Here is a 10,501-nt window from a genome sequence, read left to right on the forward strand (position 1 = left end):
ATTTAAAAATTACTTGAAGTAATTAACAACTTTATCAAAGTTGCAGGTCATAAAATACATGTGCATAAATCAACAGCATTTTTATTTATTACCAACAAAGCCCAGAAGAAAAAGACAGAATGAGAAATTCCATTCAAATCAACTGTAGACAACACTGAATATTTGGGAGTCTACCTGCCAAGACAAACCCAGGATCCCTAGGAAAAAAATTTCAAAACTCTTTTCATTCAAAGAAAATCAGATCTAAACAACTGGAAAAATGTCAGTTGCTCATGGTTAGGTCAAACTAATATAATAAAAAATGACAATTTTATCTAAATTTATCTACTTATTCCGTTGCATACCAATAAAGCTATCAAAAATTATTTTTTGAGCTAGAAAAATACAAATAACAACATTTATCTGAAAAGAATAAATGTTCAAAAATATCAAGGAAATTAATTTTTAAAAATGTAGAGGAAGGTGATCTAAAAACTATATTGGAAAGTTGCAGTCAACAAAACTCTCTGGTACGGGAGAAATAGATTGGTGGATTGGTAGAATGGATTAAATACAAAAAAACAGTAGCAATATAAATGACTAAAATAATCTACTATCTGATAACTCCAAAGACTCCAGCTTCTGGAATAAGAACTAAGTATTTGACAAAACTTCTGAAAAAACTGGAAATAGCAGAGCAAAAATTAGGCATAAACCAATATCTCACATCCTAAACGAAGTCAAAGTTGAAATGGGTTCCTGATTTAGAATTAAAGGGTGATAGCATATGTCCATTAGATGATCAAGGAATTGTTTAACCTGTCACATCTCTGGAGAGGAGAATTTCTTTTCTTTTCTTTTCTTTTCTTTTCTTTTCTTTTTTTAGGTTTTTGCAAAGCAATGGGTTAAGTGGTTTGCCCAAGGCCACACAGCTAGGTAATTATTAAGTGTCTGAGGCCAGATTTGAACTCAGGTACTCCTGACTCCAGGGCCAGTGCTCTATCTACTGCGTCACCTAGATGCTCCCCTCCATTATCTTTTTTTTAATGGCCCACCAATCTTTATTTTGCTTTCACAAAGACCCCCTTGTAATGGGAACCACCCCATCCCCTGAGAGGTTTACCCTGTTTTTCACAGTGGACAGTCTGTGGTTCTATTTCCTCCATCTCTTGAAGGTGTGTGAGTATAACAGATCTATCAAACCTGAGGGTGCTATTCTCAATTTCTGTGTACAATATATGGGTGTCTAGACCCTCTTTGGTCTTTTGAATCTGTGGTTTCCAAAGAAGGCCAGATTCTGCCCATCTCCAACTCATGGAGTTGAGGCTGGGGGCACTGGGAAGTTTGAGTTCTGAGGGACAGGGCTAGTTGAGGTTCAGAGCTCCATTGCCTCCCCACTATGGGTGCTGTGGTTTTGGTATACCTGGGAGTTCCCCAGTCTCAGCAGCCGAAGGGTTTCTGGGATTTGATTGCCTGGATATTGCCAGAGGAGAAGCTCCGAGTGGGGACTCAAGGCCCAGAGAAGGCTGGGGCAGAGGATCCCAAGATCCCCAGTTGAGTGAAGAGAGTCTTCCAAAGGTCTGGTCACAGGTGGGGCTGGAGTGCCCATGGAGAAAGTTATTGGTGGGTCACAGTAGGGGTGATGGCTGTCTAGGCTGAGGTGAGAAACAGGGGAGACCATGTTCTCCTCAGACAGGAAATGCTTCTGATGAGAATCCTGATCCTCTCTCAGCAATTGACTGGTGCTCTGGAACTGAATTCCTTGGGGAAGGGGGCAGACATCCAGAGTCCGGCCTGGGCCCTGGGCTTCCCCGGGCTGTATCAGGGCCCCGGTGGGCGGCCCAGCTCCGCGGGCGGCGGCGGGATCATGGAGCTCCGGGGACCTGCGGGTGAGAGAGACTCGGCCCCCGCGGGCCCGGCTTGGCGGGGCAGGGACCTGGGGCACAGGGAGGCGGGCCCCACTCCATTATCTTTTAAGAAAGAAAATATCCTTAAAATTCAAGAACTGCTGTAAACTTTGTCTGGATGAAGGGAGAAAGAAATGAACATCTACCAAGTCTTTAATATGTGCTAAGTAAGCACTTTTACAAATATTTCATTTGGTCTTCACAATATCTCTTGGCAGTTGGTGCTATTATTATTCTTATTTTATAGTTGAGAAAACTGAGGCAAAGAAAGGTTAAGTGACTTGTTTAAGGCCACACAGTTCATAAGTATCTGATTTTTAACTCAGTACAGTAATCATTGGATCACCAGTTGTCTCCATATTAAGTAAGGGAAAAATTTTTCTTCCCTCTCCAAATGGTTAAGGAAAAAAAAATTTCCATCCCTTTCATCTTTAAAAATAAGGAAGAATAAATCCTTTTTAACATAAAGCTTAATATTCATGGTTATGCTAAAACAATCTAAACAAACATCATACCTCTACTTATACAGACACTGTAATCTAGGCATTTAGTGTGGGAGATCAGTTCAAAGATAGTATACAGTATTATTACTAAACCTTTCTATCATGGAATCCAACATCTCCAGCATAAGCTGTATTAAGTAACATCATTAGAAGTCATCTACAAGTGACCTTGGGCAAGCCACTTAACCCTTTTGCCTTGCAAAAACCTTAAAAAAAAGTCATCTACAAGGATAAAACACAAATACACACTTGTAGCAGAAAACAACGTCCATTGATGTCAAATATAGCATTGAAAAACTTCACAACCTCATTGGTCATTATGGTCTACACAAATGAATAGTAAAGGGCAAGATCCTTCAATACTTTAATTCCCTTTGAAGTCATTTGCTTGGATTCTTTCTCCATCAATGAGGTTTAATGATGGCTGGTGATAATAGACGTTGGATGAGAAAGACCTCTGAGGGGTATGTGAGTATTCCCTTGTTTCTTGGGACACTCTCATTGGTTTTCATAATAATTTCTCAAAACAACAAAAAAACCCAACAACAATCTTCCCTGTGTTTGTCCTATAGTTATAAAGTCATAGAATCATAGTCTAGAACTAGAAGGGACCATATGGAGCCCAAACCTCTTATTTTACTGGGTATGAACCTGACCAAGAGAGGTCCAATGACTGCCCCATCCCCATCTCCACCCAAGTCACATGGAGCTACAGAAATAATTTTCAAACTCAGGTCTTCTCATTCCAAATTCAGAATTCTTTCCATTATAACACATTTTGTCACTTTCTACAAAAGAATACTATATTTTTTTTAAAGAAAGAAACATTGAATAGGCAAGAAAGAGAAGTTTTTTCTTTTTTTCCATGCCCTATGATAAATTTTTGAAATGAAATAACTAAAAATCTTGACTTTCATTATAATTTCAGATCCCAATTCTGAATATCCTTAGTTGTTCTCTATATAGCAGAGTAAATGCAAATATTTGGCATAACATTTTTTTTCCCTATAGCTAATACTTATGACATTCAAAAGGTTCAAGAGGCACAGTTTCTAGGCAATTAATTACTTTATTAAGAATGCTAGGGGTGGCTAGGTGGCGCAGTGAATAGAGCACCGGCCTTGGAGTCAGGAGTACCTGGGTTCAAATCCAACCTCAGACACTTAATAATTACCTAGCTGTGGCCTTGGGCAAGCCACTTAACCCCATTGCCTTGAAAAAATCTAAAAAAAAAAAGAATGCTAGCATGTTACCAATAAAATGGATCAGTGACATGCTCAAATGCCAAAGACCTCTCTTGGTTCTAGGTTCATAGTTTATATGGTCTTGGAAGACTAGGTGTTCCTGAGGGGACAATTAAGTCTGATTGGATAACAATTAATGAGAAAAATGAATATTGCAATGAGAGGTGGCCCTATTCTAATGAAGATTTGGGGAGGGATGTGACTTTGATTATTTCATTTACTTTTAAATTGTCCAGCCTTGGGCAATCTAATCAAGAATTTATCTCCACTTAAACCTGTACAGAGCAACAATGGACATCCCCCCTTAGGTGGGATCTGTACAAGATTAAGGAGAAAATTAATTCAGTCTCATTATCAACAATGTCCTTCAGAGGCTGAACAACCTACAGACTTCTGAAAAAATCCTAGTCTTAGTTCAACAATTGCTTGCTGCTATGAGAGAGAACCAATCATTTCTCTCACACATTTCTGACAGCTATAGTCATGTTCCTGTTAGAACATACAATTTAATGATAGTGACTTTTATTTGTGTTTTTTGAATCTCTTGCTTCTTGAATATTCTCTGGCACTCAATAGATGCTTCAAATGCTTGTTGATTGATTTATAAAACAAACTTAGGTGCATCTGGGATTTGAACCCAGGACCTCTCTCACCCAAAGTGAGATACCAAACTCTTATACCACTAGACCAATGAGCCTGTGACATACATAAGTTGTGGTAAAGCATTCCAAACTTGTATTAGTCTGATCAGCTGCAATAAGACATACTGTAATTTGTTTCAGACATAGTGATGTCATTTTGGTCTTCCATAATGAAGCACAAGAAGCAACCAATCAATGAATGATTTCTAGTAGAATGTAAGCTCCCAGAGGACAAGGATTGTCTCAGTCTTGTATTTTTATCCTTGTCTAGAAGAGCTCCTGGCACATTGGGGGTACTTAATAATCCTGGTTGATTGATTAATTACTAGTGTAATTATGTCCTTTAGGATAGGGACTGTCTTGGCTTTATATATGAGCCCAGGCTCATTGCTGGCAGTAGAGTCCTATTAGTTGTCGCTTCTGGAAAAGCAAAACTTAATGGGGAAAATGAATCCTAACCTCCATAGAACCCCCCCCCCCCCAAATACCTCTCAATCTCCAGGGAGACCCAAATAATTCACCTCCTCTATGGAGACCTCAAACAATTTTTTAATCCCTATGGAAACCATAACACTCTTTTCCCTAAAACCCATATGCCTCTTAAAAAGTGTTCTCCCCAACTACCCTCTGTTGGTCATTTCTTCAATAAACAGTTTTACATTCCATTTGCCTCTATGGTTGTCTTCTTTATATCACAGATCCACTTTTCAGTCATAAAGTAGGTTTTTAATAAATTCTTGGTTATAAAATGGGAGAAAAGGGGACTTTCTTTGGTAGTCAAATCCATACATTGATCTCAAAGTGCTTATAAACTGTTCAGCTCAGAGTAATAGCCTGTGCCTGCATTTCAATGCACCACATTCATCTGGTCTGCTTACAAATGGCTGTAAGGGTAAGTAGGGATCTGTTATTCTTTTTATCTAGTTTCAGCCATCAGCCAAACACAGGAATTTAGAAAAGGGCAAAGAAAAGTACTGATAAGAACTGAGGTGTCATTGATAGAAAGCTGGCCTGGGGACTCCTGGTTTAAGTCCTGCTTCTGAATTTTAATGGCTCTGTGACCTTAGACAAGTTGTTTAACCACTCAGTGAGTTGAATAATTTTCTAAGATGATAAGTAACAAAGATGGCACTGACCTCTGTTTGCAAAGGAAGTTTGTTGCTAGGAGCTCCTTATACCAAAGAAATCCCAAGTATAGTGCCTACCCATAATAACTAACACATAAAATTCTTTAATTTTGGAATGTATTTTTTAATATATTGTTTCATTTGAGTCTTCTAATAAACTAGTAAGGCATGATATTGATCCCAAGGGTTAAGGGATTTGTCAATAATCATGTAAATAGTAACAATCAGAGGTGGGATCTGAGGTCAGGGTTTTCTGATTTTACATGCAACCTTCATTTCTCTTGGCTCTTTGGAAACAGGAGGTTTTACCATTTTGAGTGAAAATATTTTGAGGGGGGTGGAGCCAAGATGACAACAAGAAGGGATCAAGTCTTAGGAGCTCTCTGATAAAACTCATAAGCTAAGGACTCTAACTAAACTTTCGAGAGACAGAACCCACAAAGGGACCCAGTGAGGCAGTTCTCCTACTCAAGGTAACCTGGAAAAGAGCAGAAAGGCTCTGCTCCCTGGGTCGGAGGGGCAGCTCACCAGATCGAAAGAACTTCAGCCTCCCGGAGGCAGCCCCAGGATGCTGGGAGCCATGGCTCACAGCAGCAGGGGAGTCTCCTGAGCTACACCCTGGGGAGCACTGGACACAAAGTGGGGGAACAGCGGGGGACCTCTGCCAGAGCGAGCATGTGGAGCCCAGCCCTCAGGGCACACAGCCAGCAGCTTGGCCACTGCATTCCAGATCCAGAAACAGAAGCAGGCAGAGCCTGTAAGCAGGAGCCCCCAGGGCATGAGCCCATTAAGCTGAGGGAGGGGAGTGAAGAGAGAGAGACTGCAGAACTCTGTCCTCTGCCCCTGGAACAGGACTCTGACCACATTCAGATCCTGATCCCAGTCTAGGCCCCCCCATAGAACAGAAGGCCCCCCCCCACCTCAGCCCCATGGCAGAGGGGGGGCGCTTATGGTCATTCACAGACCAGGAGGGAGGAGAGAGCCTCAGACACTGAGACCCTTGTGGGAGTGTCCCAAAAGCTCAGGAAGCACCCCAAAACCAGGCCCAGGTTGGGAAAATGAGCAAGCAGAGAAATAAGAGGAAGACTATTGAGAAATATTTTGCAAATGAGCCCAAGAAGGACCAAAATACTCAGTCTGAAGATGAGGAAGCACAAGCTCCTGTATCTAAAGACTCCAAGAAAAACAGAAATTGGGCTCAGGCTATGACAGAGCTCAAAAAAGACTTTGAAAATCAAATGAGGGAGTTGGAAGAAAAACTGGGAAAAGAAAGGAGAGAGATGCAGGAAAAACATGAAAATGAAGTCAGCAGCTTATTCAAGGAAATCCAAAAAAATGCTGAAGAAAATAGCATGCTAAAAACCAGCTTAGGTCAAATGGATAAAACAGTTCAAAAAGTTATTGAGGAGAAGAATGCTTTAAAAAGCAAAATTGGCCAGATGGAAAAAAGAGATAAGAAAACTCTCTAAGGAGAACAAATCCTTCAGACAAAGAATAGAATTCAGGGAGAGGGATGAATTTACCAGAAATCAAGAATTAATACTTCAAAACAAAAAAAAATGAAAAATTAGAAGAAAATGTGAAATCTCTCATTGAAAAAACAACTGATATGGAAAACAGACTTAGGAAAGATAATTTAAAAATTATTGGAATACCTGAAAGTCATGATGAAGAAAAGAGCCTTGACATCATTTTCAAAGAATTACTACAGGAAAATTGCCCTGATATTCTAGAAGCAGAGGGCAAAATAGAAATGGAGAGAATCCACCAATCCCCCAGAGAAAGAGATCCCAAAAAAACAACGCCTAGGAATATTATAGCCAAGTTCCAGAACTCCCAAGTCAAAGAGAAAATATTACAAGCAGCCAGAAGGACACAGTTCAGATATCGTGGAGCTGTAGTCAGGATCACACAGGACTTAGCAGCAGCTACATTGGAAGCTCGTAGGGCTTGGAATACAATATACTGGAAGGCAAAAGATCTTAGAATGCAACCAAGAATGAATTACCCAGCAAGGCTGAATGTCCTCTTCAAGGGAAAAAGATGGACTTTCAGTGAACTAGGGGAATTTCAAATGTTCCTTTTTGGAATGGCCAGAACTGAACAGAAGGTTTGATCTTCAGATACAGGACTCAGGTGACGCATGGAAATTGGAGGAGAGGGGGGGAAATATGAGGGACTTAATGAGGATGAGCTGCATGTATAGAAAAATGATACTGATAATATTCATATGAACCTTCTAAGTTAATAGAGCAGGTAGAGGGAGCTTTTCTAGTTGAAGCACAGGAGAAAACTGAATTTGAAGATAAAATATGGTGTAAAAATTGAGTCAATAGAAAAAAAGGGAAATGGAATGGGAGAAAGAAAAAGGAGAGGGGGAATAGTCCAAGATATTTCACATAATAAGATTTTTTTTTATTACAATGAACTATTGCAATGATATGGAAGGGGGGAGGCAAGGGGGAAATGAGGGAACCTTTGCTCTCATCAGAGGTGGTTAGGAGAGGAAACAGCAAATATACTCAATGGGGAATAGACATCTGGAGTAAGAAGGAGGGGGGAGCAGGGGGAAGGGGTGGGGATGTGAATAAAGGAGGAGAGGATGGACCATGGGGGGAGAGTGGCCAGATATAACACATTTTCTTTCTTACTTCTTGCAAGGGGCTGGGATTGGATGGCCTGCCCAGGACCATAGGGCCAGGTGGATTCTGGGCCTAAGGGGTGGTATGGGGGCTCAGGGCTTCTTGGCCCCAGGACCAGGGATCTGTCTGCTGTGCCACTCAGTGACCCTACAGCAGAGTTAGAGTGAAAGGAGAGAGAAAATAGAGTACGTGGTAGTGGAGAAATAAGAAAGGAGGGAGTTGCGATCAGCAACGGCAATGTTGGAAAAATATGGAAGTAACTTTTGTGATGGACTTATCATAAAGAATGTGATCCACCCATGACAGAGTTGTTGGTGTTGGAACAAAGACTCAAGCACATTTTTTATTATTATTTGGGGGAGGGTGCATGGCAAGTGGGGCTGGGTGGCCTGCCTGGGGCCACATAGCAGGGTGATCTTTGGGTGTCTGGGGCCGGATTCAGACCCAGGTGCTCCTGGCTCAAGGGCCAATGCTCTGTCTGCCACCCAGCCACCCCTACTATTATTACTATTTTATTTTATTTTGGGTTTTTTTTTTTCTTCTTTTTGGTTTTTGCAGGGCAGTGGGGATCGGGTGGCTTGCATGTCACATGGCTGGATAATTGTTGTGTTTATGAGGCTGGATATGGACTTGGGTGCTCGTGGCTCCAGGGCTGGTGCTCCATCCATTGCGCCACCTGGCCATACCTACAATTATTACTATTATTTTTTTAATTTTAATTTTTTTTCTCTCCCCTTTACTTTTTTTTCACCCAAGCAAGTCTATCTATATTCATGGGGGGAGGGGTATTTTGTTTACTTGTAAACAAGAATATTTTATTAATGTAAAAAACATTTGTACAAAATAAGAATAAAAAATAAATTTAAAAAAAGAAAAAAATATTTTGAGTTTCTAAATGATCACTATTTCTCCCTTTCAGATGTTAATGAATGATGCCCTTGTATAATCATTTTTTTATTATTCTGTAATCACAAATTCAAAGAAATTTAACCTTTTCCCCATACTTTCTCGAATGGGTACTTTGTGGAAATAGCTTTATGATAACAAACTTTTAATTTTCCGTGTTTGAACTTTTGTGCTATCCCTCCTTCAGAGGATAGACTTGAAAATTGACAGCTACATGGCAATGTCCAAAAACGAGCCTAAATATCCAAGAGAAGTCTACCAATTGGTTGGCCAATATGATGATTTGTTTTTACCGATCCACTTAATAAAACACTCATTGTTGCCATCTTTTTTTTTGGAGGTCTTGTTCATCCAGCATCTCTGATCACCACCCATCATTAAGCTATGTTTATGGAGAGAGAATCTATGCAAATGATATCACAGGTAATTAAAGTATTGAAGGATCTTGCCCTTTACTATTCATTTGAATAGATCATACTGTCCTATGAGACCATGAAGTTTTTCAGTGCATTCCTATGCACCTCATCCGACAGCAACGGAAGCTGTCTTCTGCTACAAGTGTGTATTTGTGTTTTACACTTGTAGATGACACAAACACTGATGGAGTTATATAAACCAATTCAGATTAGACAAGCAACAAACAAATATGGATCTCAGGTTGCTGTGATGAGGGGGAGAAGCATAATCAATGTAGATAAATGAGTAACAAGATAATTTACTTAAGGAAGGTGAATTTTCATTTTAAGCAAGTGAAAAGGTTATACATCCTGAGAATATAAATAAGAAAAATCAAATACCTTAAAATGTATGTAAGGAAGATAACGGCCTTATCATATAATGAGCTGAATCTTAGGGATGAGATGATAATGACTGAATTACTGATGGAGATAACAATAAAAAAAAGGTGGGGAATTGAAAAGGGTAAATACTTAATGACTTTCCACTGCCAAAAAGAAAATCCATAAAATCTTGGAAAGAGTTAAAAAAATTAAAAAGTTAGAATAAGTGATAGACTTAGAGAAGCAGTAGATGCATATAACAGTCTCATCAAATGGAAGAGAATTTTCAAGACAGAAACTTGTTTGTGTTTTGTTTCAACATTGAAATTGGAAGTGGAATTGTGCGATTAAGGAATTCATTAACAGCTTGAATTTGAACCTGTCTTGCTGATCTCCAATACTGAATGGAGTAATAAATTGTCAGACATTCAAAAGAGCTTGTTAAATGAACCATTTGCTAATTTAAAAAAAAATTCTTTGATGCATGTTGTTGAAAAATCTGTTGAAAGTGTGTCTAATTTACCTAAAGCTGAGAATTCCCAAACCTCAGAAAGTGTTCCAAAGTATCATACTTTGAGATGTGAACATATGCTATTTGCAAAAGAGAGCATGAAATCAGAATGAATATACATGGAGCCTAGAAATCTTTCCCTTAAAGAATGCCCACATTATTGATATTGTAATTATACAATTGTCAAAAAGAGAAAAACATGCCTTTACCTATATATTCCCTTTCAGACAATATGCCTGTCTTTATCATGTCTTTAATGTCA

The 10,501-nt window shown here is 39.5% G+C and overlaps 1 pseudogene; it reads right to left on the reverse strand.

The window, feature by feature from the left end:
* Window positions 1-1,326: 1,326 nt before the first annotated feature.
* LOC141491614 (host cell factor C1 regulator 1 pseudogene) lies at window positions 1,327-1,848 on the reverse strand (annotated as a pseudogene).
* Between the last annotated feature and the right edge of the window lie 8,653 nt (window positions 1,849-10,501).

This window comes from Macrotis lagotis, chromosome 6 (genome assembly GCF_037893015.1).
Source record: "Macrotis lagotis isolate mMagLag1 chromosome 6, bilby.v1.9.chrom.fasta, whole genome shotgun sequence".
Lineage (NCBI taxonomy): Eukaryota > Metazoa > Chordata > Mammalia > Peramelemorphia > Peramelidae > Macrotis > Macrotis lagotis.